General features: G+C 47.1%; 1 protein-coding gene across 1 annotated transcript in view; it reads left to right on the top strand.

The window, feature by feature from the left end:
* The first annotated feature begins 720 nt into the window (after positions 1 to 720).
* LOC118793244 (leucine zipper putative tumor suppressor 2 homolog) overlaps positions 721 to 15,743 on the top strand; it is a 57,637-nt gene continuing 42,614 nt past the window's right edge. The window contains exon 1 of the mRNA XM_036551322.1: positions 721 to 915. The gene's annotated coding sequence lies outside the window, so the exon portion shown is untranslated. The remainder of the gene's footprint in view (positions 916 to 15,743) is intronic.

The raw sequence follows: 15,743 nt of genomic DNA, 5'->3' as shown, positions 1-15,743 counted from the left end.
GAATGTTTAGACAGATTGGCCTGTGCTGCAAGAAAGTTGTGGAAATTTGCCAGAAGGCTGCCGGTTCAGATCCAAACTAGGACAATGCTATGCCCTTGAGCAAGGTACATAACCTGGTTTGCTTATGTAAATCATCCTTGGATAAGGGTTCTAAGTAAAGAAATGATGTAAGGTGCACATGATGTTGACATGTCTTTTTCTCAGTCTGGTGAAGATCTCAAAGATGAGATTGGTAGTCTTTTATTCAAGACAGAAATTCAATGTGCTTGTTATGGATGTATGACTTCTTACAAGATATTTGGAATAATTATGTTTTAGTCATGTTTTTTTTTTTTTTTTTTTACCAAGAATGCTTGATGAGTCACCTGGTCAACCATTCAGTTTAACATGTTAAAGCAATACAGTGAGGCCAGAGCAATTTTAAAAACAGAAGCCGAATGCTAACTAAAATTTCGAATCATATCATGTCTAACAGCTTGTAACTGCATACCTCTGCGTGGTGATTAAGTGTTACCGATACCTGCTTAAGAAAACTGAGACTGAAGCATCGGACGTCCAGGTACCCCCTCTAGCACCCCTCCCACAAAGCTCCGTTGATACAGATCGGCCGTCGGGCGGGCGGACTCGCTCCAGAACTCCGGGCAGCCGCGGTGAGGCTTGATGGGGGCAGGGTCCCGCGATCGCAGGAGCGAGGCTGTTTACGACGATCACATCCACAACAGGAACTGTTAGGATGTGGGCATGTGAATCTCTCGCTGCTACAGCGCCGTTTTCATTCACACGCTGCAGAGCGTGGTGAGAAAAAGGAACAACTTTTCAAAGGGGAAGAACGTTTGCAGTTTAACTGAGAATTCTGCATTTTTCCCCTCGAGCGCTGATATTGGAACCTATCCCTCCCTTTTTGAATCTTTCAGGGTAAGTTTCCGATACGGAGCCTGCTTCTGTAACAACCAGAGTACAGCAGAGTACTCTGAATTAGCCAGCGTTGATCTAGATGCAGAAATATAACTACAAGGTGTGCTGATAGATGCGCAGAATTTTACACTCATCGGCACAAGTTAAACAGAGATCATGTCAACTGAATGAATGCATACACGACTCTGTATAGCCCTCTGAAGGCGTAGATGCATTTTGTAATTGCAGTAGCAACGTATACTTTTTAGACATGCAAGCATGGCATGCGACGGTTTGCATATCACGTTTAAAACTGCCACCCAAGCTGAAGTTGTCAGTGTCCTTAGGCGGATTTGGCTGTTAGCCTCTTAACCGTGAGAGTATTTCTTGATGATGTCGCATTAAACGTACTCTGAGCAGCTGTGCATGTGTGCACCAGATCGTTGTTAAGTTCTTGAACAAATTCGTTTTAAAGAGCGTTGGCTACGTGTTTAACACCGCGAGCAGCTTTTTCCAGGACATCTGTAGTTTCGTAAAAAAAAAAAAAAGCTTGCACTGTGACCAGTTAGCAAAGTCATAAGATCCGCACCCAAGTATTTCGGGTCGCTAATTACATTCAGTCAAAAACTCATGCGCCTCCCAGGCTAAATTTACAGCGAGAAACAGTCTCTCACTTTTTTTTTAAATCAACGCCGAAAATATCTTTTGTAAAAATGGGATTTCCTTTAATAGCGCTGACAGTGTTTCCTTGTTTTATGTGCAACTGTATTTCTGTTGGTGTAATAATGGTATCAAGAAAGCATATCTACAGCTGCTGGCTTAACAGTCTAAAGTTTTCACTCTTTGCGAATGGTGTATAGTATGATTCCTTCTCTGCCTTTTTGCTTTTTATTTGGTGTTCACTTCTGCCACTGACTTTTCCCACACTGTGCATTTCTTGTAGATGTATGCACGTGATTAACGCCACAAAAATAAATTCATTAGCTTACGATCATGATTGTTGTTCCCACCGTAAAAAAACACGTAGGATCTGTTTTAGCCACACGGTATTATCGGAGAGTGCGAACTACAGCTCGAGAAGTTTGCACAGAGGGTCTGGCGGATCGGCCTTGCGCAGGGAGCAGGATTCCATAGATGTGAGGCAATGTAAATAGCGACGAACGCTGTTAATGTCTCCAAACTGGTGTCGCGGTCCCCTGCGCAGGGTATTTTAGGCGTGTTAAAACCCACTTGACATACGCTTCTACGTTAGATTAACCCACTTCAACACCACGATAATCACCACAATAATCACTACAACGCCGACTGTGTGACAGTGGATGTAGGCTATGATCCATATTCCACAGTTGATGACGTTCATAACCTAAGTATTTTCTTTTACGTTGAACCATGTGGGGTTTATTATAACATGGTGGTTTTTGGATGCCTCGTAGCCCGTTTCCTGGAGCAGGTCTTTATTTATTTACTGCTTACTAACTTCGCAAGAACCCATAGCTGTATCAGGTACATCACATCTTATAGGCTGTCTGAGTTGAATGTAAGCCATATTCAATATTATCAAGGGTGTTGCTACTGTTTCAAAAGAGAGTCAGTCAGTTCAGCCCCCCATCACCGAATGTGCTATCCATTAGCTCTTGAGTGTGTGGGTAAGATCTGATGTCTTTTCTCTGAGCTGCTTCTACCTTTATTGTGTAATCAAAGCCAGAGGGATTCCAAGAGGGAAGGAGTTATTCTCTGTTGTTGTTGAGTCAATGTTTTCAGGCCTGTCTCTCTCTGAAAAGGTACACAGTGCTAGCCGTGTGTGTGCATGTGTGTGTGTGACAGTGAATGTGTGTGTGTGTGTGTGTGTGTGTGAGAGAGAGAGAGAGAGAGAGAGAGAGACAGACAGACAGAGTGAGAGAGAGTGCATTTGTGTGTGGGTATTCATGAGCTTTGTGTGTGTGTGTGTGTGTGTGTGAGTATTCATGGATGTGAGTGTGTTCGAGTGTGTGTGTGAGAGAGGGCATATATATATGTATTTTCATATTTTTGTGGTCTGTGTGTGTATATGTGAGCATGTGAATGAGTTTCAGTCTGTGTGTGAGTGCATGTGAATGTGTGTTATTGAGTATTTGCATGGTGTGTGGTTTGTGTGTGTGTGTGTGTGTGCGTGTGTGTGTTTGCTCCCACGCTCGGTCACGTTTCTTGTTCCTGGGTGTTTCGAGGACAGCAGCACCCTGGGTGGAGTCAGAGCAGGCCTTGGAGGTTACGCTGGCTCCCAGAGGCAGTCACCTCTCAGCTGTTGTGGCGACGCTCTCACACCCAGCTTCAGTGTGTCTGCCAGCTGTCTGGAGACCCTGCTTTAACCCGCCACCCTACAGATGAATGGTGGAGCCCCTTCCTGACCGATTCAGTGACTGAGGGGGCTTTTGCGTCAGGGACCCCGGGCCCGGGTCCACTTGAAAAGGTGGGCTCGAGTACAGTTCATGTGTACGGTTCGCATCAGGTGTGAAAACTACTGTACCAAAACACAGAAGTGGACTGCTATTTAGAATGTGACGTCCTAACTAACTCTCGAAATCTGCATATGCACACAGCACGCGCCGATCTCATCCTCTGAACTACACGGCCATAGCTGATAAAGTGGGAAGGCAGGTGAGAGGGTCGTTCTTGACATTGTCTCCAAAATATCAATAATAGTAGGCATAGTGAGAAGGTTGACTCCATTGTATGGGCTTGGGATCTTACGATTGGCGTGCTTTTCTACACTGGAGCGACAACATGAATAAATGTTGTGTAGTAGTTGACACAAGTGTACTCCTCTTCTTGAGCGGCGGGGGGGGGGGCCAATCGTACTCCGGCACGGTATGAAGCAATCGTACCTACTCGCGCAGTAACATCACTGTTCCACTAGGGCGAGCAAGGTCATCACGGCTGTTGAACAGAGCCTACTTGGTTCTTGTTTCTCTTTCCCCAGGTAGAATACATGTCAACTTTTAATGACTGGAAAGGAAAAAAACACAGCTTAGATCCGTGGGACCTGGCACTCAGTCAAGTCATCTCCCCCCATCTCAGAGTGCTTATAGGCCTACATTCCTCTGGGTCTGCAGCTGTCCTGCAGTTGGGCAGCAGTGTGGTGTAGTGGTAAAGGCAGGGCTTGTAACCCAAAGGTTGCTGGTTCATTTCCCCGCTGGGGCTCTGCTGTTGTATCCTTGGGAATGGTACTTAAGCCACAACTGCCTCAGTAAATGTCCAGCTGTGTATAAGATGCATCTGCTAAATGACAGTAATGTAACGTGTGGCCTACGTGCACTCCAGCCTGAACTTTGGTCTTTTTTTCCCTGGTCTTAAATGTTTTTTATAAAGTAGGGTTCATCTGACAGCCACAGACACGCTGCTATCTGTTGTATCTCTTCTTGCCCTGGGCATGCAGAGTCTTTGCTCCTCTTACACTGGATCACAATAGGGGACAACCCCCCTCCAAAAAAAAAAAATTGTCATGCCTGTCCAGGTGTAGGGGGGCTCACCTGCATTTCTAGAACCATCCAGGCCATCACAACATGTGGCGGTCTAATTACTGTCACTGTATTCATGAACGATCCATGAACCATGTGCACTGTCTGCAGCATTTTACCTGAGTCAGGTAAATGATTGTTGTCAGATACAGATTCAGTCTGACGCTGGCTTTATCTGAGCATATATGAGTTCCTGCAATTAATAACTAAGAGGTAAACATTCAGTGTTTCAAAACCCCTACAAAAGCTGGCCATGTCTTCTTCACCCCTCTCATAGGAAGAGAGACGGTTTAATTCTGACCCACTTACCTGCTCTGCCCACTCTAGTGGAGCAGGGTTTGGAAGAAGGGCTTGCAGATTGGAAAAAGAGCCCACGTTCTCGGGAGTGCAGCACTCAAAAAATCTCTTATCAGGGCCATTCAGGCGCTGTTTAGGAGTTGGCTGGAGACTAATTATCCCTCGGTTGCACTGGAACCCACAGGAGGAGAGATGTCTAGGCTTAGCTCCCAGACTGGATTGTGTCTCCTTTAAAAAAATAAAAAGGGGAAAAGGTATTACGTAACGCAGTCCATGTTTTTGGAAGGAAGGTGACGTTGTTATGGGTGTGCTCAGCAGAGTTGCGTATGTTCTTTAAGTGAGAGCTCGGTGGAGTTATGCTCTGTGCACAGTCCACAGTGATCTGATTGTGATCTCGCAAGTGGCAGACACAGCTGCCTCTCTCCAGCATGTCCTTCGTGTAGCACCAGCCCCCCTTCTGTGAGAGATTACATCACCCTGTATACACACACACACACACACACACACACACAGTCCCCCGATGCCTTGGCATGGCCCTCTGTGTCTCTTGTCAGAGTCTCTTGTCAGAGTGTATGTGTGTGTGTGTGTGTGTGTGTGTGTGTGTGTGTGTGTGTCTGTGTCTGTGTGTGTGAAGCTAACATCACCATGGGTATCAACATTTTAGAACATGAAAATTGCCCCTGTGGTAATTTCGGGTGCTGTGGTCATGTGTGTATATGTGTCTGTGTATGTATTTGCATGTGCATGTAAGCCTTCAGCAGTCACAGACTGCAAAAGAGTGGCTTCTCCATAAATGGTCAAAGAGCCAGACAAACAAACAAAGGTGTTGTTCCACTTCCTTTTCGGGAAAGAAGGTGAACAGGCGAGTATACGAACAGGAAGCTCGCTGCGGCACGGAGCGGAACCAGGATGCGATCCGCAGAGAAGTGCTGTGCCACCGGCTCATCTGCATTTGTAAAAGAGCGTTTTCATATTTCCTCAGAGCCGCAGCGCCGCTCCGTGAGACAGTGCCTTTAAGGCAGTAATCTGAGCTGCCAGAGCCCCGGGGTGTCTGACGGTGTCAAAGTTATAATCACGCTTTGGCTGATGCCTTCCGTTAGACATTAGAGTGCTCAGAGACCGACCTCTCTCTTCCTTTCTCTGTCTGTCTCTCTCTTCTTTTCTCTTTCTGTTTCTCTCCTCCTCAGTCTTTCTTTCTCTCCCTCTCTTTCTCTCTCTTCTTCTCTCTTGCTCTCTGTTCCCTCTTCCCTATTTCTCACTCTGTCTTCTTTCTGTCTCTTTCTTCGCCTCTCTCTCTTCTGTTTCCCTCTCTCTCTTCCCCTCTCTTTCTCCATCTCTCTTCTCTTTTTCTCTCTCTTGCTCTCTTTTTATCTCTCTTCTCTTTCTACCTTTCTTTCTTTCTCTCTGTCTTCTCTTCCTCTTTCTCATTCTTTCTCTCTTTCCCTCTCCCTGCAACACTCTCTCTCTATGTCTCTCTCCTTCTGTTACACTCTCTCTCTATCTTCCCGCGTCCCTAGCTCTCTCACCAGTTTACACATCGGAATAATCCACACTGTTTGTGCACTTCCGTGGACATTTATCGGTGTCCGCCTTGTGTAAGCCGTTAGGCATTAAATTAGCTAGCACGCGGCAGAAACCCCCGCTTTCCCTGTGGGAGATCATCAGTCTTGCACTGTGCATGCCCCGAGTGTCTAACAGAACCGTAAACACTGCTAAAATGTTTTTACAGCACCCAGTTCAGGCCTCGGCGCCCTTAACAAAACATTGACTTTACATTGACTTTGAGTAAATATTTTCCTTGAGCTGGTATTGTGGCTGTTCACATGAGTGTGAGCTAGCTGTACTGCACCCAGTGAAGAATGGGACTGTAGTATTATTTATTTGCTTACCAGACACCCTAGTTTAGGGTGATCTATCCTTTCATGTGGTTATCCTGAAGCAATTTAGGTCAGGTGCTGTTTGGAGCATTACAACAGCAGCTTCTCATCCTGGATTTGAGCCTGCAACCTTTGGGATCCAAGGGCTCATTCCTGATGGCCTGGCTGCACTGCTGCCTGTGTTTGTGATGAGGCGAGAACATGAGGCTTCATGACACAAACGTTATCAGGGGGGAGATACCACTTGCTGGCAGTCATTAACTCTCCCCTGAGCCAAAAGAAGGTGATCTCAATGGCTGAACACTGATGTCACGTGATAGTCCCGCCCATTTTAGGGTTGATGGGTCCTCACTTACTCCGCCATCTCTTTTTTGGATGTGGCAGGTAATTCACTTGTTAACTGAGCTCCACAAACAATGAGAGTGAGTGAGCAGCACACCTACCTCCTGCCATCCCCAGCTTCATGGTCCGGAAGTGGTTGCAGTGGAATCATGTGGTGGGCAGGCTGATCTGAGGTAGGATGCAGAAAGGGGCTCCATGGGGTGGCAGTAGTTTCCCAGCATTCCCTGGGGGCCATATCCATGTGTCAGCAGCCTGGACTCACAGAAACCCCACCCCCTTATGGTAATATTTACATTTATTTATTCATCTGGCAGATGCTTTTATCCAAAGTGACTTGCAAGTGAGGCAGAGCACAACACAAGCAAAAAAAAACCCATAAGGAGTCAACAATATTAGAAGCGCTGGATGACCAAGTTTCAATACAAGTGAGCTGGTGGAGATAAAAGTGCATGAAACCATAGATTATAAAGGATTTTTTTAAGGAAAACAGAGACACTCGTGACATCATTCCACATGAAGTGGGCCTTAAATCTACCAGCACCTTTGCTAGATACTGGGGGTCCCCAGTCGAGGTGGCCTGCGTCCACATTGTCCAGGTGGGTGTTCGGGGTCCTGTTCTCAGAGCTAGGGTGGCAGGTCACATGACTCCTCTCATGCGGCTATGCGCAGTGGCGTGATTCATGTGATTTATACGGCGGCCGTGTGGGCTGATGAATTTAATCTTGTCGACATTGTGCTGCTGACAGCCTGTGGAGCTCATGGCCACTAACAGAATGCCAATAATTCAATACGCCTGACAGAGAGGCATATATTCACTCCGTCACTGTGTATAGACTGTGAGTTTGTGATGATATGTGTTCTGCTGTGGAAAGCTGAGTGTGTGTGTGTGTGTGTGTGTGTGTGCCCATGTGAATGTGTGTGCATCTGTATGTGCATACCAGTGCCTATGTGAATATATGTGCATGTATATAAGCTTGCATTGTAAATCATGGAGATAGTTGTGAAAAAATGTCATGTCAGCACCAATCGGACAGAGGAAGGCGGACAGATTAAAGGGTTCAGAGAATGATCTGGTCTGCCGTTAGCTGACAGATGCATTTTGAAACCTCATGGCACATGAATCATGGGAGGTACAGTAAAGAAAAGCTGTCCTGCAGCACTAGAAGGTCTCAGTGCTGAAACTTGTGACACACAAGCGTGATTCCCTTTGATTATCGACCGTGCACAGACACAGACAGAATCTGAGAACTGAACTTTTAAAGCTCTGCCTTTAAAGAAACTAGCAAATATGCTGAGCACCAGCTTCTTTCAAGCCTGATTCCACCCCTGCTGTTGGGGAGCCATGCGGCTAGATGTACTTTGACTAAAGATATGTTTAAATACAGCTCCAGTGATGCTCTGTCAGCTTGTGTGAGTACACATTCAGAAATTCACTGATTTTCCACCCTGCACTGTCACTTCAAAGAGAGCTTGATTAAAATGTAAAACAATAATTAGCAAGTAAAATATGAAAGATACAGCAAAGTATTAACAAGGAGTACAGTGCGGTGCTGTCTAAAACAAGGCCAATATCAAAAAGGATCCTGAGATTGCTGTACTATACCTACATACCTATACTACACAGACAGTTTATGCTTAGGAGGTGGTGTGCAGCCCCAGGCCTACAGCACCCTGCTATGTCTCACTGTAGCCATTCTGACTCTTAACACTTCATTGGAGTCATCTTTGGTAGAAGAGGTGAGCTCACCTGGTGTTGAGGTGTCAATCACCTGCTTGCTGGAGGTAACTCAGTTGTTTATGTTTTATCTGGGAAGAACAAGAGTGTGCCCCTCTGCTCCAAGGGTGTGCATTATGATCAGTTTAATATTAGGATATTAATATGGGACCTCCCAGATCAAATGTTTAAATAATTGAATGCTGTTTTTTTTCTCCCCACGCAGTAGGTGAAACTCCAGTTATTTACACAGTGTAAATAATGACTCACTGCTAAGAGATTAACATTCAGGCACACTTTGCAGCCAGAAACAATACCAGTGCATTGTTTGCTATTTTGTGCAGGGTCCTGAGGCTCTTCTGCACAGATATTAGCTCGGTCTTTAGCTGACTGTGTCCCTGGTTGGGTTTTGTGGACAGCGGACATGCAGTTACCTGTTTGACATCAGCATGAGCACAGTTTGGGATTCTCTGTGCTGCGTATTCATTGGTTTGCTTGTGGAGGTATGTTCCATGTGAGGCTATGTGAGTGAGAGCGAGTTCCATTGGGGTACAGGTATGCAAGAGAACAAATTGTGCCACGGCACTTATATGGTAGCAGCTTTCCTGAAAGAGGGATGCCACAGATATTCTATATCTATTCTACTATGCCAAGATATCCTACTCCTGTGTTCCTTCCCTCCTCTGTCCAGGAGCTTATTGGTTGCTAACAGGAGATGCTGGAGCCTGCATTCCTGTGTTAGCTGTGAGCATTCTGTTTGAGACCACACCCCTTGAAGAATGCTTACAATGAGCCAGCGAATCAGAACCCTCACTGCCTCAGCTGTGGCAGAGACAGAGCTTTCAGTGTGAAGAGCAGAGAGCTGAATATCTGTTCGTAATACATAGAACATCTGTGGTGACTCCATTGGAGCCTTTTAGCAGATGCGTTTGTGGTGCTTGTGTTGGGTCTCAGGGCAGTCTCTGTGGTCAGATGAGTGCATTTGAGGAAGCTGAACAGTGGAAATCCATCCTTTGATGGAGAGTGCAGATAGTGCATCGATTTCAAATAAACGTATGCACCGATGTGTGCCAAAGACACATGCTGATGAGTCAGAGAGAGCACTCCAAAGTCTCTGCTCTACTTTGTGTAGTTGCCCCCTGTGAGCCGCACTTTTGTGAAATATGCCACACTTCACAGACCGAGAGGAGAAGACCCTTCCACTTATAACTTTCTGTGAATCTCAGTCACAATTTTTTGGTTAAGAGCATCATATTTAACTAAATTTGATTGATTGATTGACAATCTGTTTCTAGAAGATACCATGTAAGGGGGAGGGAGAGATCTCTGATCGATGAGCTTATGTGGCCTGTGCTGTTTCCTGAGAGATTAATGCTGCTTCCCGATTGGTCTGTCCTGTTTCCTGAGCAGTTAGCGCTGTTTTCTGATTGTTCTGTGTTGTTTCATGAGTGGTTAGTACTGTTTCCTGATTGGTCTGTGCTATTTTCAGAGTGCTTTGTGCTGTTTCCTGATTGATCTGTGCTGTTTTCAGAGTGATTTTGTGAGTCGTCTATGCTGAGCTCTCTTCTACAGTCTGCCTGTATGTGGTGACCCATGAGTTGTGTTCACCTTTGCATAATGACATCATGCCTATGGTACCCAAATCACTGTCCCTCAATTAAATACAACATTCAAAAACACATGTACACAAACACACACACACACACACACACACACACACACACATATACATACACTATATGGCCAAAAGTATGTGGACACCTGACCATCACACCTATATGGGCTTATTGGACATCCCATTCCAAAAATTAATATAGAGTTGCCCCCCCCTTTGCAGCTATAACAGCCTCCACTCTTCTGGGAAGGCTTTCCACAAGATTCTGGAGTGTATCTGTGGGAATTTGTGTCCATTCAGCCAAAAGAGCATTTGTGAGGTCAGGCACTGATGTTGGATGAGAAGGCCTGGCTCGCAATCTGCGTTCTAATTCATCCCAAAGGTGCTCAATGGGGTTGAGGACAGGGCTCTGTGCAGGCCACTGGAATTCCTCCACACCAAACTCGTCAAACCATGTCTTTATGGACGTTGCTTTGTGCACAGGGGCACAGTCGTGCTGGAACAGGAAAGGGCCTTCCCCAAACTGCTGCCACAAAGTTGGAGGCATACAATGTTATGCATACAATGGCATGCACCTGTTAACAATCGGTGTGGCTGAAACACCTGAACTCAATGATTAGGAGGGGTGTCCACATACTTTTGGCCATGTAGTGTACATAAACAAACAGGCACACACACACACATACTCACACAAACAAATGGAAACACAAACACATACACAAACACACTCTCTCTCACTGCTTCTCTCCCCCCTCCCTCTGTCTTTCTCCCCCTCTCTCCCCCTCTCCCTCTCTCTCTCTCTCTCTCTCCCTCTCCCTCTCTCTCCCCTTCTCTCTCTCACTGCTTCTCTCCCTCTCTCTCCATCTCTCCCCCCCCCCCCTTTCTCCCCCTCTCCCCCTCTCCCCCTCTCTCTCTCTCTCTCCTCTCTCTCCCTCTCCCTCTCTCCCTCTCTTCCTCTCTCTCCTCATGATGCGCAGTGGGCGGTAGATGAGCACTGTTCTCCTGGTCTATGACGTCAGATGTGTGGTCTCAGCTTGCGTCGTCTGAGCGATATTGGGTGTTTGGCGGAGGTGGGCTCGTGGGTCACCCCAGGGGCTGACAGGCGCCCCCAGCACTCCACCGTGCCAGAGCAGCGACCTCTCAATTAACCTCGACAAATTGCCTCTGAAAGAGCACGGACAGCCCCCATCCCCCCCCGCCTCGGGGAGCTCTCTACAGCCGCTGAACGCTGTATTAAATTAGGAATCGATTGGGAACAATGAGAGCTGCACTTAAAGTGCCAAATCAGGGGTGGGTGGTGTGTTTTTAAAAGCCAGAGAAAGTTGAGCCGGTCGAAAAGAGGTGGGAAAGATGGGGGGAAACAGGCAATCAACTGTCCATTCACCCCCTGGCCAGCAGGGATAAGCTGAGATTGATGATGAGCTAGGATTGGATGTTGCTAGTGCAGTGGAACACTTGGGATGAGCTGTGATTGGATGATCATGCTGGAATGAAACACCTGGGCTGAGCTCTGATAGGGTAATTGTGCTGGAATGAAACATTTGGGATGAGTTGCAATTGGATGGTCCTGGTGGATTGGAACACCTGGGATGTGCTGTGATTGGATGATTGTGCTGAAATGAAATACTTGGGATGAGCTGTGATTGGGTGGCCCTGGTTGAATGGAACACCTGCGGTGAGCAGTGAGTGGAGAGTCCTTGTGGATTGGAACACCAGTTTTCTTTTGCAAAGAAACAGGACCCTGTGGCCCTTGTTTTTTATGTCAAACCACCCACCATAGGTAGCAGTGTTAGAGTTATGGTAGTTGATGTCACTTCCTGTTCAATGTCCTCTTCACTGTTTCTGTGGAAGCAGAAATACTGACAGGTTTATGTTATGTTTTGTTTTCTGATCCTGGAGAATGAGGTGAAGTTGAAGTTATGCAAAGTACTGGCATTGAGGTGCAGACAGCGTGCTGTCATGCAGGAAGCCTCTCTACGCCCCCAGACAAAAACAAACAAGGCTGACAGCCTTGCTGCCATCTTGTTTTTTTTTCTGTGTTCCAAATTACAGGCCGTTGTAAATTCAGATGACCCCCACTCCCCTGCAATTAAGTGAGTAAACATTTACACAGGAGAAGAATGCAAGTGAGAGCACTGGTTTTCAGGCCAGGATTGGTGGGGGTGGGTGGAGGGAAGGGGGGTTACCAGGCAACAAAAGGCCCCCGCCACTATTCCCACACAGCATATGAAGGGGCAGAGTTGGGAGAGTGTGGAGGGGGTGGAGTCTGACAGTGGGGGCGGGGTTTTTCTGCTTGTGTAGCCCTCCGTCTTTACACCAGGTTCAGAGCCCAAAACTAGCAAGAGGAGTGAGAGAGGAACGAGGAGCAGGTGGACTCCCAGAGCAAGCACTGGAGCTCCACAGGACAGCCGTTAGCAGCTTCAGTCAAGGCGAAAGCTTGGGCCCGTGGAGGAGGCAGTGGGAGGTGTTGGTGAGTGAACAAAGCGGGCGGGTATTTTTGGAGGTTTTGATTTCAGAGGGACGGCCATTTACAAACTGATGAGGATTTGTGTTTTTTTCTTTTCTTCCTGTGGGTTGCCTTGCTCCCTCCTCCATGCTTCCTGCTCTTAATTACCACCTCTCTGCCTTCTCTTCAGAACTCTCACTAACGTCGTCGTGAAGCTGCCCACTTGGCTAACTCGCATGCAGTCAGCAAGCTCAGGATTATACCACACTGAAACATAGACAGCCTTATCCCAGGCAACACACTGTATACATCTAACATTTCACACAGTGTGTACAGCTGTGTATCTGCTGCAGCAACTCGGATAAAGAACCTCGCTTTGGGGTGTAGCAGCTGTGTCTGTCCTGGGATTTGAACCTGCAACCTCCAAGTTCTCTAACCCTCTCTGATTCTCCGCGCTCTATGCCGAGAACTCTGCCCTGCATCTGTAGCAGAGAGACAAACACAATTGAAGAGACTTGTATAGTCTCTAGTGAAGTTCACAATTAAATAAGTGATGGAATCGGAGCAGAGTCAGCTAGATAGGCATTAGAGCTGTCTGACTGTTTAGCAATCAGTTATGAAGTCCCCCCCCCCCATCGTAATTGACCTGGGAATATGAGTGGAGCGATATGATGTTCCTCCTCCTCATAAAACAATTACTGGAGGTTGCAGTTTTCTGATAACAGCTTTGGCTGCATATTATCCCTGCATTATCTGCAGATGCAGTGGGTGGGGGGGGGTGGTGTTGAGGTACTCTCACTGCTCTAAGATCTCGTGCTTACGAAGCGGTGCTGAAACGGGACGATAAAGTTCACCGCTGGCATCCCCGCAGTCTCTGTGACTGCGGCAGTGTCTGTGTGCTTCGTCTGAGGGAGAGATCGTTTGTTGTGGCCTGCAGTTGGACGACCAAGGTGTAGATACGGATACATGTTTATTTCAAGCAGGAAAACAATGTTTTACCTCAGGACATTGCAGGGTGCGCTTCCAGTAGGCAAGCAGCTGTGCTTGGAACAGAAGATGACAACTTTATAAGAAGCATGCTTTTATTCTGCAGTGGATTATTACAGTCCAGCAGTATAATAATTAAGATACAGAGATGGATTAATGGAGCCACCATGGTAGGAGGCATGAGTTGGATTTAGATGTGCTGTGTGGTGAAATTATCCTTCCACTCTTGAAGTTCTGCCTCTCTCCCTCTCTCGTGTGTGTATGTGTGTGTGTGTGCCCTTAGGTCACTGAAGGGCTCCTGAAACTGTTACTGAGGGGCAGAGAAGGGCACCCTAGGCAATGTGTGAGGTGCGAGGATTGGTATGTCAGTGACACAGTAACACCAGACCCTAGGGTCAATAGCCACCACCGACCTTTGACCTCCAGCTTGCAGGGACCAGTCTGCCTGTGGGCTGGCTGGACAGCGGTGATAGCCTTACAAGGCAATGAGGTCCACTCAGACAGCACCAACCTTTGACCTCTGGCTAGCAGGGTGCTGGCTGTGACAATGACTGTACAGGTTAAAGAGGTCCACTCAGACAGCGACGACCTTTGACCTCTGGCTAGCAGGCGCTTGGCCGTGATGATGCCTGTATGTGGTAAAGAGGTCCTCTCAGACAGCGATGACCTTCGACCTCTGGTTAACAGGGACCAAGCTGCCTAGAGGCTGGCTGGACAGTGACGGTGACTTTACAGGGAAAAGAGGTTCACTCAGACAGCAAGGACCTTTGACCTCTGTCTAGCAGGGAACCAGCCATGACGATGACTGTATGTGGTGTAGAGGTCCGCTCAGACAGCGATGACCTTTGTTATGACTCCAGGGAGACATCTTCAGGCTCAAACAAACAGGGTCATCTGTGAATGAGCGTGATAGTCTGTTAGACAGTGCTGTGCTGTTCACCAGTGGTCCGATGAGCCTCAGAGAGGAGCAGGAGGGGCCTCTGTGGGACCAAACTCTCACCCCTGCAGCGGTGACACGGAAAACGCGTTTCGCCTCTGGACTTCCTTAAATACCCTTTGACCTGGTGTGCTGTTTAATAGAATAGAATAGAATAGAATAGAATAGAATAGACTTTATTGTCATTGCACGGTGGGGGTGCAACGAAATTGTGGGTGGTCTACAACAGCAGCGCACTGAGGAACATGTATGTACACACAGTACAAATAAGGCACGCGACATAGGAGAAAAAATATACAAAATATACAGTAAAATACAATAAATACAGCAAAATATAAATTTACAAATTTAAAAAAAGAAGACACATTGTAAATGAAAAGAAATATAAAGAAAAACTTGTGCGTTGATATGGACTTTTTTAAAAACTACTTAAAGTGCACAGTGGAATTGCACAGTTGTATTGAGGTAGAGGGTTGGGGGGGGGGGGGGGGGGGGGGGGGTCGGTGTTTGTTTGCAGTCCGTATGGCTCAGGGAAGAAGCTATTTGTTAGTCTGGTGGTGTGGGACTTGATTGACCTGAAGCGCCGTCCGGAGGGCAACAGGTCAAACAGGTGATAGGCGGGATGTGAGGGGTCTCCTGTGATGGCCTTAATTTTACTGAGGCAGCGGGATCTGGATATGTCGTCCAGGGTGGGCAGAGGGCAGCCGATAATTTTTTGGGCGGTGTTAATAACCCTCCGCACAGCCTTCCTGTCCTCAGCTGTGGAGCCTGCGTACCACACCCCCAGAGAGTATGTTAATATGCTCTCCACAGAAGAGTGGTAGAAGGCCAGCAGCAGCTTCTTGTCCAGGTTGTTCTTCCTGAGGACACGCAGGAAGTGCAGCCGCTGTTGAGCCTTCTTCACTAAGGCCTTGGCGTTGGGTGTCCAGGAGAGATCTGCAGAGATGTGGGTGCCCAGAAACCTGAAGGTGGTGACAGTTTCCACCCGTTCTCCATTTATGAGGAGAGGGACGTGGACTTGTCTGTGTTTCCTGAAGTCCATGATAAGTTCTTTTGTTTTAAGGACGTTCAGTGACAGGTTATTTTCTGAGCACCACACGGACAGTTTCTCTATCTCAGCCCTGTATGCCGTCTCATCCC

Source organism: Megalops cyprinoides, chromosome 1 (assembly GCF_013368585.1).
Source record: "Megalops cyprinoides isolate fMegCyp1 chromosome 1, fMegCyp1.pri, whole genome shotgun sequence".
Taxonomy (NCBI): domain Eukaryota; kingdom Metazoa; phylum Chordata; class Actinopteri; order Elopiformes; family Megalopidae; genus Megalops; species Megalops cyprinoides.
This window is presented reverse-complemented; position numbering and strand designations above follow the sequence as displayed.